We start from the raw sequence: 21339 nt of genomic DNA on the forward strand, positions 1-21339 counted from the left end.
CCTTTAAACACTGTTCGTTGCTTCCCCCCTTAATTTACTGCTCTTAAATACCAATACCATGACAAAAAGTATTATTTAATAGAACATTTGTTGTAAAGAGAGCCTTATTAGAACATTAACATCTACAAAATGTGTGTGGGTTTGTGGGTGTGGGTGTGTGTCTTTGTATGTATGGAACACTGGTGGTTCACATGCACGAGTGGCAAGATGACAACATGAACTGTGTGTGTCTGTGTGTGTGTGAGAGAGAGTGGGTGTAAATGTGTGTGTGTGTGTGTGTGTGTGCATACATGCATGTGTGTGCAAACATTGGTGGTTCACATGCACATGTGGCAACATGACAACATGAACTGACAACATGAACTGAGTGTGTGTGCGTGTACTGTGTGTGTGTACATGTGTGTGTATGTGTGTGTGTGTGTCTGTTTGTGTGTGCGGGGTGTGTAGGGTGTGTTGTGTGTGTGTGTGCTTCTGTGTGTGCGTGCATGCATGTACATGCATGTGTGTGCGAATATTGGTGGTTCACATACACAAGTAGCAACATGACAACATGAACTGACAACATGAACTGTGTGTGTGTGAGTGGGTGTACATGTGTGTGTGTGTCTGTTTGTGTGTGTGTAGGTGGGTGTGTTTCTGTATGTGCATGAATGCATATGTGTGCAAACATTGGTGGGTCACACGCACAAGTGGCAACAACTGAGTGTGTGTGTGTGTGTGTGTGTATGTGTGTTTGAGTGGGTGAACATGTGTGTGTATGTGTGTCTGTTTGTGTGTGCGTATATATATGTGTGGGGGTGTGTGTGTGCTTCTGTGTATGCATGCATGCATGTGTGGGAACATTGGTAATAAGTTGTAGGAGTGTGTGTAAGGAGATGTCTTTCATCTCCTGGATGAAAATTATACTCTTTCCTATTCATTTCCTATAGCGTTGATTTTTGACCGTAAACAAAAAAAGTGTTTCTAAGTTGAATAAATCACTCAAAATTCAAAGAAAGTAGTCACAGTAGGCTACGGACTTTTGGTGACAGAGCCTTCTGTGTTGCTGCCCCAACCCTTTGGAACAGTCTACCTCTCCATATCCGCCAAGCCCCCACACTGGCTACGTTCAAAAAGCACCTAAAATCACCTTTATTCACTGAGGCCTATGGTCCTTAACCACCCTGCCCCCCAACCCCACTTCTACCCCCTCCTCTCTTCTCCTCTCTATTCCCCTGCCCTATCTCCTTTTGTAAAGCGACCTTGGGTTACTTGAAAGGCGCTATATAAAACCAAGTTATTATTATTATTATTTATTACAATAAATTCTATGTGTTGAAGGATATCATAAGATCTTGAGTCAATCTGATGAAAAATGCCATATTTATGGTACAGGGAATGTGTAAATCGGTCATTTTTGACCGGAACAGTGGGCCAAGTGTAGCCTGCAACATTCATGTAGCCTAATAGGCTAATAGGGTAGATAGGCTACTCAATTAACCTACGAACAACCTGACTGGTTGGACAACGTGAGTTGCAAGTGGTAACCAAATAGACCAATCCACCTCAACATATATATTAGAATAAGGATGATTCTAATTATGTATATCATTATGAATAATAAGACGTATTTGCTATAACAGAGTGCATTTCTCAGTATTGCTTAATTAAACAAGACATGGCATGTTCTGTTCACGCCCAGTTAGAGTTATGGCTTTTAGGCCCTATACGCCAAATTACTGTGCCACTGGGTTTGCTGCACGCCTAAATATGGCTCAGTTCGCCTCTGTTACATATGCATACGTCCTAGTGTTAACACTACATTTATTGTGTTGCTTCAAGGTGCAATGCACCAAGAGCCTGATTTTGTACAGGAGCAAACTGCCTCAACGCCCCTTCCTCATCGTTGGTTCAGTGCGCAAAAGTTGGACCCTGGGCACTCACGGCTCCTTCCCTTCTCAAGTATTTCATGTTTAGTGTTTGGTGGGCACAAATTAATTTTGCACTGAATTTAATTAAAATAACCAATATACTTAGTTAGGTCCAAACTACTAATTCAAGAGTTGTATTGTGCTGGTAATTGCGTCATGCACAGTTGACCACTTGATGGCAGCACTTCATTAGGCTACTATAAATCGCAAGGATCTGGTGCGCTGCACTCGAAAACACGTCCTCAAATAAACTCTTTAAGGTAAAACTGGTTTTAACCACAACATGTACTTGAAACAACACCTAATGTATGCTATGGGGATATTTAAAGTTAAGACAATATGCCTTTAATTTCTCCCAATATGTTTGTCTGTGGTAGACAGTACAACTCCCCAATGGTGCATCTATAATTTCCCCTCGGATTTTACTATTAAACAAAACATTTTGTAATAAAAATAAGAAATAAGAAACTGCAGCGCTGCTAAAAATAAAGTGATAAAAATGCTGGACAGAGAGAAACTGCCAATTTAAAATATGGGTAGGCCATAGAGTTTTTCAATAAACATACTAATATTTCCACTTCTGAGGAATGCTGCGTTTTTTATTATTATTATTATTATTATTATTATTATTGTATCATAGCTGACAAACACGAATGCAAGCCATAAGATTTTCTATTGATAATAGCTAAATAGACTATGCACAAGTAAATCGGTCTAAACTTTTTTTGCTGGATTGTTTTGGACATGCTGTAAAAATACCTTGGCCAATTGCATGATTTGTGTGTGGGCCCTAAAAAAAAAAGCATATTTTACAGTGCCCTAATTTTCACTAATTATGAACCAAAACACTTCTTTTCAAATTATTCTTTGACTATTGCCCTTCTATGCTTTTATCAGCTATTCCTATTTGCTTTTGTTTATGTAAAGCACATTGAATGACCTCTGTGTATGAAATGCGCTATATAAATAAAGTTGACTTGACTTGACTTTATTTTGGACTGTTACTCACTTAGTTAGGGCAATTAGTTTTACATAGGCCATCTTGAGACATCTGCAAATACCATTTTACTGACAGAGGGCTGAAGTATGATTAAGGAGGATGTGGATGATGTGGGCTTAGAGATGTTGCTCTTGGAGATGTGGATGTGGGGGTGCTCTTTGTGAAATATTACGGATGTCTACTGCAAGGAGCACTAAGACAGAGAGAGTTGGACAGAAACACACACACACACACACACACAGACAGAAACACACACACACACACACACAGACACACACACACAAGGAGCGCTAAGAGAGAGAGATGCTGGACAGAAATGAAACCTGTGCAAGAATGTGTTTTAGAGGATTAAATAACAGGGCTAAAATAAAGACATCACACACACACACACACACACACACACACACTAACACAAAGCTAACTGGTACAATGCATAAAATTGCAAAATGTTAAAACATGTACGTACATGGCGCTGTACATTAATTTGCAAAAGAGAACATCTAAAGTGTTGGAAAGTAAATGAGTGTGAGAGTGAATGAGTGAATGAGTGTGTGAGAGGGAGAGAAAGGGTGAGTCAGAGAACAAATGAGGGGAGGGATATGACTAATAGACAGGAAATTGGTTTGAGAGAGAGAGAGAAGAAGAGAGAGAAGGATTTGACAAACAATAAATTAGTTTGAGAGAGAGAGAAGGAGAGAGAGAAAGAGAGAGCGCTTTGACAAACAAAATGAATTAGTTTGAGAGAGAGAAGGAGAGAGAGAGAAAGAGAGAGCGCTTTGACAAACAAAATGAATTAGTTTGAGAGAGAGAAGGAGAGACAGAGAAAGAGATAGCGCTTTGACAAACAAAATGAATTAGTTTGAGAGAGAGAAGGAGAGAGAGAGAAAGAGAGAGCGCTTTGACAAACAAAATGAATTAGTTTGAGAGAGAGCGCTTTGACAAACAAAATGAATTAGTTTGAGAGAGAGAAGGAGAGAGAGAAAGAGAGAGCGCTTTGACAAACAAAATGAATTAGTTTGAGAGAGAGAGGAGAGAGAGAGAAAGAGAGAGCGCTTTGACAAACAAAATGAATTAGTTTGAGAGAGAGGAGAGAGAGAGAAAGAGAGAGCGCTTTGACAAACAAAATGAATTAGTTTGAGAGAGAGAGAAGGAGAGAGAGAGCGAGACAGAGCGCTCTGACAAACAGAATAAATTAGTTTGAGAGAGAGAGAAGGAGAGAGAGAGCGAGACAGAGCGCTCAAACAGAATAAATTAGTTTGAGAGAGAGAGAAGGAGAGCGAGAGAGGGCGCTGACAAACAGAATAAATTAGTTTGAGAAAAAGAGAGAGAAAGTTGGACAGAAACACACACACACACACACACACAGACAGAAACACACACACACAGACACACACACACAAGGAGCGCTAAGAGAGAGAGATGCTGGACAGAAATGAAACCTGTGCAAGAATGTGTTTTAGAGGATTAAATAACAGGGCTAAAATAAAGACATGAGGGCCTGAGTTCGGCGGCGATATAGGTAGCGCGAAGCTATGTCAAGGTAGAAACACTGAAATGGACAAGACCTCTCCGATGAAGTGAAATTGAATGAACCAATCACATGCAACCAGTGTTTAATTCTAATCAATCTTTTATTAATAACATTTAGTCTGACTCAGATCAGTTGTCTCAAAAGGTCTCTGTCTATGTCATCCATGTGCTTACCAGCTCAAAGACACACACACACACTCCCAGTCTCCCAAAATACAAAACATAATATTTGATTGAATAAATGGCAGAAAGTGTTGGCAGATTGAATTGCAATACTTCCTCCGTGTATCGTGCACGTGCCCAGCATTCATCGTAAAAACAGGGACACTAACATTGTGTAGTGGCCTACATCTGCCTACGTAGCATTACCTCTGCAGCCAATTAGGACTCAATACAGAGCCTTTTCCTGGAACGCTACTTTCTGAGCCTGCAAGCAACCACACAAATGATGGCCTCAGAAATGATGGTGGAAGTTGGAAGTTCCCTGCGATGCAGAGAGACTCTAGAGAATACAATGGCACTGTAGGCACACACACACACACACACACACACACACACACACACAGACACACACACACTGAATCTAATATTCATGCATCAACTTTTTGTTTTGAATTGTATTCGTGTGTGTTTGCATGATAGGGGATTCCATGTATCTGTGTTGTGTCTGCTTTTGTCATGGATTTGGCTGCAGGAGAAAGAGTAACACAGTGAAGATGTGTGTGTGTGTGAGTCAGTGCGTCTGTGTGTGTGTGTGTGTGTGTCTCATTCCCTTTCCTCATAGAGGATCGAAACAGCCTGATACTCTCACACTGTTGCCTCAGATAGAAATGTTGCCTCAGATTGCCTCACTGTTGCCTCAGATAGAAATGAGCTACTTTGAGCCTCGTAAATGGTGTAAAACAGTGATTTATTTGTGTGGCTAGGCCAATGCCCGAGGCACCCCTATCGAAAAACTTTTGGTAGCATCGGCTAACTAGCGCCAGATTTCTGAGTGCAGGGGACAAGCCGAGATGAGCTATGAGACACGTTCACACTCGGTATCATGTTTCAACACACTTTAGGTCAATATCACACCAGAATTCTCCTTTAAGTTAGTGTTACACGGGAAGTCTATTTCCATCTGTAGTCCTTAAAACCATGTTCAGTTATTGGATACATTTTCACCCTGTACAGAGACAGAGCGAGAGACAGAGAGAGAGAGAGCAAGTTTACATTTCTAAGCTTGGGATGTTCTCATGAGTTAAAAACAGGCTTTCATAAATATACCCTTTAATGGAGTCTTTCAACACACTAAGCAGGATCACTGGCTTATGTACAACCATGCCTTTCAACGCAGGCACTGCTGACATACAGTACACACAACTCTTTCTCTCTCTCTTTCTCTCTGTGTGCGAGTGTGTGTGTGTGTGTATGTGTGTGTGTGTCCCAGCTCTGGTGTCCGTCCCTACACATATGTTTGGCAACCCCGGGTGGCTGCTGTCTTTCTCTTTTGCCTAATTACCCTAGATGCACACAGTTGCGTTGCGTTACTGCAGGCCGGTGGGTTTTCCCAACAGTCGGGGGGTGTGTACTGTAACTTGATAACCGTAATTTGATTGGCTGGTGCCTTGCGTTGCTGTCCGTTGGTGCAGCAAAAGTTGAACATTTCTCAACTTTTTTGACGGAGGTGACAGGAGCAAAGCAACAGAACGGAACCACAATTCGCTTTGGCAACGGATGACGTAAGCCAATGTAAAGTGAGCGAGATGCGTCTCCAGCGCTGCAGTCAAAGCAAGCGTCTGTGAGCTCCGTTACAGGTGAAGATCTGCACACTGTAGAACTCCCATTAAAGTATTTTCATTTTAGTAACGTTTCAAGCCCTTACAGTATACGGCGGAATTATACTTGCTCCGGTTAGTAGTACTGCGCCGAAAAGTAAACATAGAAGCGCACTCCAATGGGGATACCTAGTAGTAGCCTTGGTAATATCAGTATGCCGATGCGTTGCTTAAATGCCTACTACCAACTTCAGGGAACAAAGTATAACTATTGCAACGCGCTGCGAGGGTAGTTGTATTTCTTACACTATTCTATCAACACAGACATTTACATCGATTGTCTGGAATTTGCCTCAGGTGTACTTTGGAGTGGGTAAGACTGTTTTTAGTGGCAGGCTAACACATACCGATGACTTGCGCTAGCCTAGCACCTGCAAACTCTGCAATTAGAAGGACTGGATGAAACGTGTTGAAAACAGTCTCCACTGATAAATATTACACTTGCTTACTTGGAAATGAGGTCCTACTGTATGTCCAAAATCCTGAAAGGGTGGTGTCCGACTGCCTGTAACAGTGTGTGTGTGTTCAAATCACAACAATAGCTTTGACACACACTAAATTGTATAAATTTATGTTGTACACAATATGTTTTGTGTGTGTGTGTGTGTGCATGCATGTCTGTGTGTAGCTTTGATATGTGTGTGTGTGTGTGTGTGTGTGTGCATGCATGTGTGTAGCTTTGATATGTGTGTGTGTGTGTGTGTGTATTCCTCCATTTCATAACCACCCAATGTGCAGAGCCGGACAGTAACGGAGTACATTTACTTGAGTACAGTACTTGAGTACAATTTTCAGGGATCTCTACTTTACTCGAGTATCATTTTTGGGGAGTACTCATGACTTTACTCAAGTACATTTGAGAGGCAAATATTGTACTCTTTACTCCACTACTTTTCTATCCATAACCGTTTTTTCTTCCAAAAAAAAAAGAAAAATTTAGGAAACCCTCAATTTGTTGTTTCCCTCTCAAACGTGATTGGATTGTGCAGGTGCCACTGATTGGGACAGCCTATCAGCAATCACCTTCAGCTTTCCACCAAAGTCAACTCCATGGTCAGATTTAGATAAGAGACGAAACCATGGACGAAACAATAGAAAAAAGACGCAGCAGGTCCATCCCGGGAATGTGCCAAGCTGTGGCCCCACCTCGCCAGACTATTTCAATTTTCTGAACAAGTTAATGATAGTTTTCGCTTCAAGTGTTTCAATTACAAAATAGTATTTTTCTAATACGTATTTTATATACATGTATTAGAAATACTGCCCATCCCTGACGACATGGTAAAAAGATGAAAATGACTTGATTTTACTTTAAAGTGTCCATATTATGAAAAAATCACTTTTTCTGGGATTTGATGTGTTTTTGTGTGTCTATGGTGCTTCCACACGCATACAAACTTGGAGAAAAAAACATCCATGCTGTTTTGAGTGAGATAAGGGTTTCTGGATGTATCCTGCCTTCAGCCTCCAGGGTGAGCAGGTCAAAATCAGCAAGGCTTTTGACGTCACAAGCCGAAACATTTCAATATTCCCACCACCTCCTTTTAGGGCAATTACGTTACGTGGATATAATGGAAACCTATGGAGCTGCATCGAAGTAGGCAGGGAAAAGGATTTATACTTACTAAATTGTTGAACAAACGTGAATAAAAGGCACAAAATAAAGTTGGTGTAAGAGTTATCTGTTTGTTCATGGGATTCATTCTAATTCCATCACTTACATATTTCCTACAACTAGGTGAGATAGCTAAGCTTACAGTATCAGACATCCCAAGTCTCCCGGAAGTTCCGGGAGTCTCCCGCATATTCACCCCTTGCAAGTGACGTCACGTTTTGTTCGCGCCACAGCAAAATAGCCTAGTGGACGGCAAGAACACGAATCAAATCAATGGGTTGTAATGGGACATATCGCACAGCTAGGAGATTATAGTGAGATTTAACCGTAGTAATGCCCTTCCACGACTGTTGGCTTATTGTTTGGAATACAACAACATCCCATGTTCTTGCATAGATATATTTTGGTTTGTTTTCTTTGTGTTTCGGGAGTATTTCAACCACAATTGCATGCTTATCTCCTCAGTGTATGAAGCACAGCAGCGGTTGCTATAGCAACCATAGACTCTGAACAGGACGGCAGATAGCACTTAGGCAAAGTCTTTGGCAAGATCTGAATGTAAACAGATAATACCGTTCAAGTTTTTTTTAAATTTCCTATTTCTTTCAATTCTTTAACTTAAGACATGTAAGAAGTAAGTTTATTCGCTGGGCAACGTACAAACTGACGAGTTACATTAGCCCTAGCACTATGAGCTACGATAAACGTTAGCTAGAATAGCTAGCTTCTAAGTGTGGCAGCTAGTTATTATTTCATGTTCTGATATGACATTCTTAACGTTTTGACTATGTTACAACTGATAAAAGCAAGACAAATAAAGTAACCAAATCGCTTTGCAATATTTTAGTCCAGAAATACTTATGGGTGTTCATTTACCATAATGTTAATTACAGTAGCCTAACGTAACGTTATCTCCCCTTGCTGTTACCACCAGTTTTAATAACTTTACATTTGCGATCATGACCCATTTAATCTAACAACACCACTGGCATCTTCTTTGACTATCAGACCCCAAACAGCAATACATTGAACTACAAAGATGTTATAGTAATGGTGTTCAGTTCATCATAATCTTTATGACATAATGTAATTTGCCGTCCATCTCCCATCTTTTTGCCGTCCAGCATGGAGCCGTCACGTGACTTAAGTCACGTGTCTGCAAGGGGTGAATTGATAGCGGCTCCCTGACGCCCGCAAATTAGATAAAATCTCCCAGAATCTAGAGTGAGCGATCAAGAGCGCGCATGCGAGACCGCGTGTGCATCTGAGTGTAGCGCGCACACGAGGGGAGAGAGAGAGAGGGGTGGTGCGTGTGTGTCTGAGCGTATCCAAGACAGAGAGCATCCTGATTGGCCTGTTTCGCTAAATCAAACAATCAGTTTTCAGTGTAGGCGGGCTTTTATGTCTTTTCTCCCGAACTTAATTAATCAGTTCAGTAGAAACAGGAGCGTCATGGTAGAGTCAGTGCCTCAAAAAAAGGAAAATGTAAGACCCATTTCAAAGTGTAGGCTACCCTTGTCTCATAAGAGTAAAACATAATGATGGACCTAGTCTTGCACGCTGCACTGTTTGTAAACAGTGACTTTAGCATTGCCCATAGCGGGTTAAATTATTGCAAAAGACATGTTGAGGTGAGTTTAACAAGTGTCAATTCATGTGCATATTATTCAGGCCTATAGCCTACTAGATGGCTAGTTGCCAAGGCTACATGAAAAGACCAAACTACCAAAATCTACATATTTTATTTTCACAATTTCTATCAATAGGCCTTCCTTATTTGTTGTACTGACATTATTGTATAGGCTAAAGTTTTTTTTTTTTTTTTTTTGGGGGGGGGGGGGCTTCGTGATGCCTCCCTGACATGACTTTTTGCAAGTTGGGATGTCTGCAGTATGTTGTAGGCTACTGAAGTTCCACTTTTAGATAGCTAGCTAGCAAGCTAAACGTTTTACATAGAGATTATGGTAAGTGTTAGCAAGGGGCTAAATTCGTCCTGTCAACACTGGGGCATTGGAAACAAATTAGGTTGGTAGTGTACATAGTTTCGGCATGAGTCAATTACATATACACATTTCTTCATAACCATTGTGTTAGTAAAAGGATTGTCCTGTGAATCAATATGTAACGTGTGACTAGCATCTAGCTGTCTTTCCCATTGGAATCAATAGCCACATTTGCATGGACATTTTTATTTAAATCTGATTGAAATGAATCTGATTAAAGATTTCAACCGACTTGTTTACATGGACGCTAAATAATCTAATTGTCAATTATTGACCAAGATAATATCACAGTGCTTCATCTGAGAAGATGCAGTTCTGTAGCCTTAACTATACTATGTAAAACGAAGGTGTAGTAGATGTTAGGGGATTTTGAATTGGCGTGTTTCAGACGTTGCATAATCAACACCACCTCTCCGCACCAAGCCTACAAGTTCAACTTTGTTTTTTAAGCCTCCATATCTCAGAAAATAATGTAGATACAAGCTTAAACCTTTGCACAGTAGTTGTTGGGTAATATTTAGCATTATTGACATAAAGTATGAAGCACAGCGAAGATGGGCAGGCGAGGCTGGAGGCATTTGTTGATTTGGCACGAATGACCCTGGTAACAGTTAATGGAGTGGGGCGTGGGTAAGTGAGGAGCAGCTCATTAATATGTAATGAGCAGCAGAAACAGCACACTTTGAAAGGGACCGAAAAAGAGTGTAATAGAGGTAGGCAAGAATCTTTTCCTACAAGCTATTTCCAGCAAACAACTTCAGAAACATGTTTTCTGGAACTCATAGACCTATTTTAACTTGTTGAAAAATAGTCATAATATGGGTACTTTAAATTCCTTTTACATTCTCAAGGGTATTAACATTTTTCATAACTCCATGTAGGACGTTTCTGTACATAAATGTAAGCACTGTGGCAGTAGTAATGCAATATTTAGAAAATGTAGGCTACTCTTGTACTCTTGATACTCAAGTACTTTTAAAAACAAGTACTTCAGTACTTTTACTTAAGTAGACATCTGACTGTTGTACTTTTACTTGTACTTGAGTAAAATTTAGCAAAGGGTATCTGTACTTTTACTCGAGTAATGAAGCTGTGTACTCTGTCCGCCTCTGCCAATGTGGAGCGGCCACTGGTCAGGTTCAAAGCTCTGCATCAGTACCCTCACCATTAACCGGCCGTGACTTGGCCACAACAGGCTTGGGAAATTTTAACTGAGAGTTTCTTTCCCACTTCATTAAAATCTAATCAGAGCAAAGTGCTTTCCGTTGAGTTCTCACAGTGCATTACCATTGTTTGGGGAGGCATGGTCATCCTGTTAATATTTTATGAGCATTTTTACAGCAAAACACACACGCACTCTCACATACACACTCACACACATGCACACACACACATAGTCTTTTTGATGTGGGAAGGATCTTGCCGATTCCTCCGAGACCCACAATGGCAGAACCTGTAGTTGATTTTCAGTCTACTGGTGCTCTACTGGTGTTCTGTGGCACGCGGTTCTGCTTGTCTGCCAGACTGTGGCTGTTTCATATTTGTGCTATGAAAGGTTTTCACATGCCATGCAGTTTTGAGTCCACATAATTTAGATTGACCATAAAAGGAGGTGCTCACCATTGAAGCCCATTCCGTCAGCAATACTGAGAGAGAGGTGTTGTTGGCCTGGTTCTGCCTCTCATAGGCTCACGATGTCCGAGTAGAAGACGCTAACGTGACAATGAACGCTCCAGCTCCTGTCTGGTCCGATTGCCTGCCAGGGTTTTTGGCTCATTAATATGCCCCCAGAGTGTAGCGCTGTATAGCTGTCTCATGAATATGCCCTCAGAGTGTAGCGCTGTAGCTGGCTCATGAATATGCCCCCAGAGTGTAGCGCTGTAGCTGTCTAACTGTTGGCTGCAGCAGCTTGAGCTTGGTAGAACCAACTGTTTTCATTTTTCTTTTCATACCAACAGTGCTCAGTGACCTTGAAAAAACAGAGATCTACAGTATGTGACAAATGGCCAGTTACCTTTTCATATCCAACAGAGATCTATGTGACAAATGGCCAGAATTCTCCTTTACAGTAAGTGTGAGTTACCTTTTCATATCCAACTGAAAAAGATGCCCAGTGTCTGCCCGCCAGATGTGGTCACTCACACGGTACGTATCAATCCCATGCCTACTGATGATGTCACGGTACATATCAATCCCATGCCTTCTGATGATGTTTCCAAATGGGAGCAAATAGAGGCTGGTCCCAGGAGGGACCCTTGGGGAACCCCACATGTAGTCGCAGTGGTAGCAGAGGAGTGGTCACCGAGGGGGACAAACAACTCTACTAGATTAATAAATCCTAAACTGTTGAGAACCTGCCCAGAAAGACCAACATGATTCTGCAACCCTGCCGAGAGGAATAATATGATCTACAGCATGGGTCAGCAACAGGTGACCAGCTAGCAATATTAGTTGGCCCACCAGATTATTCTGGTGGTCCGATTTTTGTTATAATTTTTATTTTACAGTATCTATTTATAAATAGCCTATTCACCAATCAGTAGGGGTGTGCATTGGCACTGCCCTCACAATTCGATTCGATTACAATTCACCAGGTAACGATTCGATTCAATTCGATTCTACGATGCATTGCGATACATCAAAATTCTACTGCACACAACAAGGCAAATTATGAGGTCATGAGGCAATACAAGCAGTCAGATATTGAACAACAGATTTTATTGGCCGCTATGTGTGTATTATCACTCTCCTGTATCTTTGACATAAATTATTGTCATTAAATAAACTAAAAAATGTACAGGGTATTGGATATGGCATTTTAAAAAGTTTAATAATTTAAACACATTGTAAAACTTAAAGCCCACATTTGGAGACATCCATGCATGTCGAAATTTGCTGCAAATTTAAAAACTAGATTACTCTGGAACGGCTAACTGTACAGGGGACTGCTTTACACCCTTCTGTTCGGTAAGATCAGCTGTTTATTCTGATATATGGTTTGTTATGTGTTGAACGAAGGGTTCGTGAAGTATCCCACCGATATGAATGGGTAGGGAGATGGGCGCAGAACCTTCAGTAGAATTTATGATTAAATTGAATTATATTATTTACTTTTCTCATGAACCGTTCACCACAGCAATTAACGGCTAACATCGTTTAAAAGCTGAGAAAAAGCTCTGTGATGTGATAGGCTACTTGTGATGTCTGTGTGATGAGTAGGCTCGTTTGCGAGTAGTTCAACTGAGAAGAATGGTTGAATTTGGATGCACTTTCTTTCTTGCCGTGCGCTGTCACTTTCTCAACTGCATAAAAGACTAAATTAATTTGAGCTGTGAATGCTTATTTTGACAGGCCATAGGCTAAATAAAAATCGTTATTAGTCGGACGCAAAACAGAATATCGAAATAAGGGGACACCAAGGCCACCGTGGCCTGTAAACCTCTGATTTTCAAAGGGGCATCACAGCCACCTCAAGGGGCAACGATGGCCATGGCCGTCATGAAATTCCTACCCTGCACACACTGCACACACAGTAACGAAGCCAACTCAGGATGCCAACGATCGACATGGTTTGTGAAGTTAGTTGTATTGCCAACGTGCTTGATTTTAGTGTGGCAGGTTTTACACACCGTGTACGTCTTGTCTAATTTCCCATTAACTTCGTAGAATCTGAAATGTTCCCAGATGTCCGCTTTCCAAGCTTTGGGTGCGTTTTTAATTACCCGTCTATCGCGGTCATCTCCCTCCGTCATCTTGATTCTTTAGTGTTGTTGTTATGCTAGCTAGTGCTGCCGCTTAGCATGTAGCTACAGGCTGCGCATGTCATTACAACGTTGCTCCGGATATGCCCCCAGAAGTAATTGAAACTTCACAACTTTATTGTCCACTCAAGTCCGCCAGAAAATAAACAGTGACATAATCGATTATGGCCCGTTGCCGCATCGATGCTGAATCGTGCATGCCCCGCATTGCAATGCATCGCCAAATCGATTATTGTTGACACCACTACCAATCAGACCGCGGGTTCTTAAACAAATATGAGAAAGAACACCAGAACGCACTAGGTTTCTGCTATTCTGTGCATAGCCCTCTGCAAGCACTTCAATGTTGCACTTTCGTGCCTCTGTCTGGAGGGGATAGGCCACCTTGAAAGTGCCATTCTCCCAGCTAACTCCTAGCTGTAGATCGAAGGCCAAAGTTACCTGCCAACCCCTGATCTACAGAATCAAAAGCAGCACAGAGGCATGACAGGTGTGTTTAGCTGTCCTTCATATGACCAAATGCTTGCAAATCAGTTTATAGATACAGCGCTAGCTAATAAACATGCTTCAAAAGTGGCAAATGGCTCTCCATGGCCTTTTAAAAACATTTACGGTTAAAATAAACAAAAACTGGACACTGCATTCTCATTATAAAATAATGTATAAGTGAACAGTCAACATAACCATAAACATCACAAGGAGTAACTAGGTAATTACTTTTCTGTGAGGGATTAACAACTTGCTTTAAAGTAGGATTTATAGAGTTTTATTGGCTGTAAACACTGGAGTTAATTTTATGAAAAATCTTGGCAACATAAACAACAAGCCAGAGACCCATATGCTGCTGGGCCGCTCAGTCCAAGTCAACTATCTAAAATATCTCAAGATGAAACTTAATAATGAAAACTACATTCTAACTTTGAGCAATACTTCATTATTATTTAAAATATATTATTTGTCTTAATGGAGTGTTTTACCTTGCATATGACATCAGCCAGGATTATTGATTTATTACTTGCTTATATTATTTTGTGAAGTGCATGGGGACCACGCTGCATGTTGATTTATTTAATTCATTTATATCTCATTTATTTTTACAGAAATTCTGTTCTATAGAAAGAGTCTTATTCCTTTAACAGTGACCTAAGCCACTGTCACAAACCACAAATCCTCAACTCTCTCTTGCCCACACGCACTCACATACATTCACGCACGCACGCACACACACACAGATTGTCATCCTGCCAATACATGCTGTGCTCTGGGTGTTCCTTGGACGTCAGAGGGGAAATCCTGTCAGTGATGCCAACCTGTCTCCCAGCTGCCCAGGGGTCAGAGGGCCAACCCCTAATCAGCAATCTCATGTCCCTTCACTCCACTTACCCATGATTCACACACACACACACACACAACCCCGAGTCAGCAATCTAATGTCCCTTCACTCCACTTATCCATGATTCACACACACACACACACACACATACACACACACACCCACACACACACATATTCACGCATTCACCCATGGTTCACATTTCAAAAAGACACAGAAAGATAGTAAAATGATTTTCTATAGAAAAAGAAATTAATGAGATTGATGAATGTGCATGTGACATACTGTATGCAAATTAAGTTGTCTACACCCTCGCATCTACACCCTCTCATCTACACCCTCTCATCTACTCTATCTCATCTAGACCGTCTCATCTACTCTATCTCATCTACACCCTCTCATCTACACCCTCTCATATCCACACCCTCTCATCTACTCTCTCTCATCTACACCCTCTCATCTATCTACTCTATCTCATCTACACCCTCTCATCTACTCTATCGCATCTACACCCTCTCATCTACACCCTCGCATCTACACCCTCTCATCTACACCGTCTCATCTACTCTATCGCATCTACACCCTCTCATCTACACCCTCTCATCTACTCTATCGCATCTACACCCTCTCATCTACACCCTCGCATCTACACCCTCTCATCTACACCCTCTCATCTACTCTATCTCATCTAGACCGTCTCATCTACTCTATCTCATCTACACCCTCTCATCTACACCCTCGCATCTACACCCTCTTATCTACACCCTCTCATCTACTCTATCGCATCTACACCCTCTCATCTACACCCTCTCATATCCACACCCTCGCATCTACACCCTCTCATCTACTCTATCGCATCTACACCCTCGCATCTACACCCTCTCATCTACACCCTCTCATCTACTCTCACATCTACACCGTCTCCGTCCTCTTTCTGTCTATGTCAGTAGCTCTATCACAGTTAAGCTCAAAAGTGCCTTATTGCTGACAAGAATCTGTGAGCTCTCTCTCTCTCTGCACTGTCTGAAAAGTGATTGGGTATTACAACCTGTCAATCATGCAGGTGAATGGGAGGCGGAGCATCAGAGGCTGCCACTAGAGTACTGTGTGTGTCTGACGGCAGCGTTGTTCTAGAGTGTTCTGCGTAAGCCTCTCAGTCAGGCTCCGTCAGGCAGAATTAGGGCTAAGCCTCGCTGACGCCTAGGCCTCGGAACCTGCCCTCGCTGTCGCAGGACCTCTGACCTCGCTGGGGTCGGCGTCACCACCACCACCAGAAGAAAGAAATTGTGTGTGTGTATCTATGCTGGTGTGTGTGTGTCTGTGCAGCTGTGTGTGTGTGTGTGTGTAGAGCTGTGTGGAGCCACAGTCCAGCACATAGTTGCACTGAGTTCACACACACACACATACACACACACACACACACATACACACACACACACACACACAGGCCCCCTGGTGGGGGCTAGCAGACAGGGCAAGAGCACCACTGGGTTAGAAAACTTATGACTGATTACATGTGGAAACATCAGAGAGACTGGCGGAAACAAAGCGTGTATGTGTCTGTATCTGTGTGTGTGTGTGTTTTCCACGGCTGGTCTTCTTATGAAAACCCTAACTGGAAGCAGGCAGGTGCTCCAGTTCTAACTGGAAGCAGGCAGAGGCTCTTGCTCTTTTTAGGAGCTGTTTTTCCAAGTTGAGATGTACTCAACTGAAAATGGAGAAGAATTTATATTTTATCATCTCTGTGGCCTGCATAAAACTATGTGTATATGTCTGTTTTTTGACAATTGTTTGTGCTTCTGTATGTATGTCTGTGTGTGTGTGTGTGTGTGTGTGTGTGTGTGTGAGTGTGTGTGTGTTTTGTGCAAGCTTGTTTCTGCTTGCCTTTATAGACCGCTGAAGACTATTAAGAACAGCTTTATTAGTCGTGTTCTGGGAGCAGGGCTTTGAACCGGTTCAAGGAACGAAAACGAAAACCGGGAACTTTTTGTATTTTACAGGGAACAGGAACGAAACCGGAAACGTTATTATTTTTTATGTTCTGGAACAGGAACACTTATTTAAAAATAATGGTAACCGGTTAATACCGGTTTTATTTCGTTCCTCAAAGTTTTCATTGCCTAAAAAAAAAAGTAATTATTTTCCTGCACACGTTTACATGACGGCTGAGGTTCACTTCCTGTGTGACATCAGACATTCGCTGACTGTATGGAGAGAGAGCGGTGGATTACACAGTCTCCACTCCACATCTTAAATAAGGGGTAAATTACGATTCATCGTTAATTAAAACGCTCATTCCAAACACAATAACAATAGCTATATTTGTCGACTCCACGTTAATGATGGACTAGCGAACATTTGGCTAAATGGCGCCAACACCTCTGTTTGCCTAATGCACAGATGGCTTGTTACGGTATGAGTAGGCCTACTGGATGGCCTTTCCCCCCGACAGTTGGAATTTGTTGTTGCCCGAGTGGCATAACCACGTGTCTTAATAATGTTGTTACGTTTGTGTGGACATTTTCTCTTTTAACAATAAACTACACATTTGAAATAATTACATTTGGTTTAAGCTGGATGAGAAAGATGTGACATAATTCTATAGCATTAAACAGCTGACAGGAACGAAATTAACCGTTCCGGGAACATTATTTTTTTGTTCTAACCGGTTCGGGAACGTCAATTTATTGGTGGAACTCATAACCGGAAACGTTATAATTCCGTTTCTGTTTGGAACGAACCGATTGGGAAAAAAAATCGGTTCAAAGCCCTGTCTGGGAGTGCAAAAAATCAGTAGCTTTTTTTACTCATTTATTTTTTTTAAATATAAAAGACAGAGAGGGACTAAATCAAAAGTTCACCACCACAAATGTTCTCTGTGTAATAAGTCAGTTTAAAGTGGCCCGGAGGGGGCAGGGAGACATTTGCTTCTTGTTGCCGTACTTTCATTAAACACAGATCTGAAGCACAGTCATTGGGCTGCTGAGTGTGATCTCATGGAGGCTAAACAAGACTGGCAGCATTGTTGTTGTTGTTGTGTGTGTGTGTATTTGTGTGTGTGTGGGGAATGTGTGCATGTTTGTCTGCTTGATGGATGTGCATGTGTGTGCATGTCTCTCTCCCTCTGTCTGTGTGTCTGTGTGAGTGAGTGAGTGAGCGTGTGTGTGTGTGTGTGTGTGTGTGTGTGAGAGAGAGAGAGTGAGTGTGTGAGTGTGTGTGCTGTGTGTGTGAGTGAGTGAGTGTGTGTGTGTGAGTGAGTGTGTGTGTGTGTTGGATCAGGTGATGTGCTGGGTTTGTTTGTGTGCATACTGTTTTTCTGGGGCTGTTCTCCAGGAGTCATGCTGGGTGTTCCTCTAAAATTGCATTTGTCCTCAAATGCCCTCTCTCTCTCTCTCTCTCTCTCTCTCTCTCTCTCACTCTCGTCTCATTCATTCTTTCCTTCTCTGTCTCTCATCCCTCATTCCCTCTCTCCCTCTCTATTATATTCATTCATTCATTCACCCTCTGTCTTTCAAGGTCTTGTACAAACTGTCTCTCTCTGTCCCCCCCCACACACTCTTTCTCACACACACTCACCCTCTCTCTCTCTCTCTCTCTCTCTCTCTCTCACACACACACACACACGCACACACACACACAGAGGACACTCTCAGACTCACAGCATTTTACATAGTCAGCTTGTGCCCATCACACACATTTTTATCAAAAACAGACAACACACAACAAAGAACACACAACAAACACAAGACAAAGACGAAGAGGTTTGAGCCATTGCCGCATGCGTGAGAAAAAAACATGACTGATAAAGGAAAGCAACACCATGTGGGTAGAAATGGCTCGGTCAGACAGAGTCTTAGCGTGACGCCATGGTAACCACTGACTACCCCGGGATGTGTACTTAGTTTTCCATGGCGACTGATCGCTACCATGCTACATAATGGTGACTTTTGGGATGGTGGGTTAACCAAAGTTAGTGTCCAGACACCACACACCACACACACATGCAAGATGAGATGAGATCACAAATTACACCTTTAGGCCAGAGAATATGCAGCTTCCCTCCAATTTAGACTGTGAGGATAGTAAAGTCATGTTCTTAGCATTGGAGTCAATGTTTTTGAAACCTTTTTGAAAATCCTTTTGTGGTTCTGTCTGTGTACCTACCTATCATTATATGGGTAAAGCTTTCTCGCATCAAATGTGTACCAGTCTGTCTTTCTCTCTTTCTCTCTGTGCTTCATGTGTGTGTCTCTGCATGTGTGTGTGTGTGTGTTTGTGTGTGCGTGTGTTTCTTGCAAGTGGGAGATGGAGGAAGCAAAAGACCCTGATGAAGAGCCTGATGAAGCAACTGGCGAAACGCGTTGCTCAATAAAAATCACTAAGAAATATAACAGTGTGCGGTGGCTACCTCTTTTTATATATGAACTTTAAAACCTGCAATCCACCAGCACCTTTTTAAGTTGGCTGTGCAAAGGGATCTCTTCTATTTTTCAAGCAAAAGACCCTGTTCATGGAACTCGTGGTTGAAGGAAAGGTCAGACAGTAAGCCAGACCAGAGAGAGAGAAAAGAGATGACAAAAACAGAGAGTGAATGTTATTTATCATGCATGTTTGTTTGTCATAAAGAAAGTGAGAGGGAGAGATAGAAAGAGACAGAACATCTCTTTGTGATTTACACACTCTATCCATTTTTACCTTGGCAACCATTGCCCTGGCCTCCAACTCCTTAGTGCTCAGTCCGAGGTGCAACCCCCCCCCCCCCATAATAAAGCAAGTGAAGCAGCATGATTTTGTAGTCAGCCAGCACCGTACTAGCGCTAATACAACTCAACAAAATCATGCATTCTGTTCCCAGAGCATGCTTTTTCTGTCTATGATCTGCAGCGTTTCTCAAACTATGAGCCTACTCGACGAGTAGATTACTGGTCCTGGTATTTCAATTATGTCCAGCCTCTGCCTTTTAATTTGTGCCACCATTGAATGATTTTATGGAACTGTGGACCGAAAGAAACATAAACTAAAAGTTTCCGCGATCAGAAAATACTTCTTATCAGTCTAACACGATGGTTAGCTTGTGCACTTCATTAGCCTTTGCTAGGCTCTGTTAGCTATTCCTATGAGTTGTATGAGATTGTGTAGAGAGTAACAGAAGACTTTGTTTGTTCTTTTCAGTTTTACCTTTCTATCAATAAAACAACAGTTTTGCATCTACGTCTTGTTGATTGGGACAGCGTTTAGCTTCCTGTCAAATCATGCTCTGTGTGTGAAGAGGACAGAACAAAGTACCCAATGAACATGTGTGCATGTGCATGCAATTCTGAAAGTTGACATTTCCAACTCTATCTAGTGATTTTGACCTGACCCACCCGCAATCCGCAATATTACCAGGCCATCTTAACTGCACCCACCTGAGCCAAGGGCACCCACAAGTTATGGGTCGGTCCTTGCGTCACTTAAAGTCAGAAAACCACATAGGCTACCATTACCATAAAATAATTGAGAAACTTTCTACTATAGACTATAGTATAAGTGATAAACTGCAAGGTTTGATAAACATCAGTGAAGTCACTTGAGATATGATGCAGACATTGTATTACATGCAGGATGCCATGAAGTCTTGACCTTTGGTCCCCCAACTTTTAACCAGTCACTGTAGTGATGAACTGTGCAGAACTATACTTGTGCCGTTCAAATACAGACATACATTTGGGTGTCACTAAAGAATACTGTACCTATTTTTGTAGACTTGTCTAAGTGAGGTAGTGCACACAAGTTTGTGACCCTATAGAGTAGGTGTAACAGACATACACCTTCCTCACGGCCCTCGAATCCGCCACCTCAACACACACCGGCATGGGAGTCGAACGCTCTAACCACTGAGCTAAAAGCCCAGCGGTTAGAATCGTTGTTAAGGTTAGGGGTGTGAGGATTTACACACCACGCTAGCTCAGTTCGCCTCTGTTACACAGGGATGGAACGATTGTACACCCAACTCACGATTCAGTACGATCCACGATTTTAAGTTCACAATACGATTTTCTCAAATACCAACACATCAACTGTATAGACACACACACACACACACACACACGAAAAAGAGATGGGGTTGGATATCAGGACATCATATCAACAGCTCCCTTACAGAGCAGCAGCAGGGGACCATGAGTCATCTGAGGGAAGCCAAAAGCCAGCACACATGCTGAGGGGCAAATAAGATTACAGACAGCAGACACAGCTGTTCTCTCTCCTTCACACACACACACACACATACACACACACACACACACACACACACACACACACACACACACACACAAAGTAATAAAACAACGAGACACGTTGAGTACAATGAGTACGTTTCCCACCC

At 42.0% G+C, this 21339-nt stretch overlaps 1 long non-coding RNA gene across 1 annotated transcript; it reads right to left on the reverse strand.

Moving 5' to 3' along the window:
• Window positions 1–579: 579 nt before the first annotated feature.
• LOC121711834 lies at window positions 580–16687 on the reverse strand. The gene is made up of 3 exons (XR_006032459.1): window positions 16677–16687; window positions 8854–8860; window positions 580–699 (listed from the first exon to the last, which is right to left on the reverse strand). It is a non-coding gene; the product is annotated as an uncharacterized LOC121711834 (long non-coding RNA).
• Between the last annotated feature and the right edge of the window lie 4652 nt (window positions 16688–21339).

This window comes from Alosa sapidissima, chromosome 6 (genome assembly GCF_018492685.1).
Source record: "Alosa sapidissima isolate fAloSap1 chromosome 6, fAloSap1.pri, whole genome shotgun sequence".
Lineage (NCBI taxonomy): Eukaryota > Metazoa > Chordata > Actinopteri > Clupeiformes > Clupeidae > Alosa > Alosa sapidissima.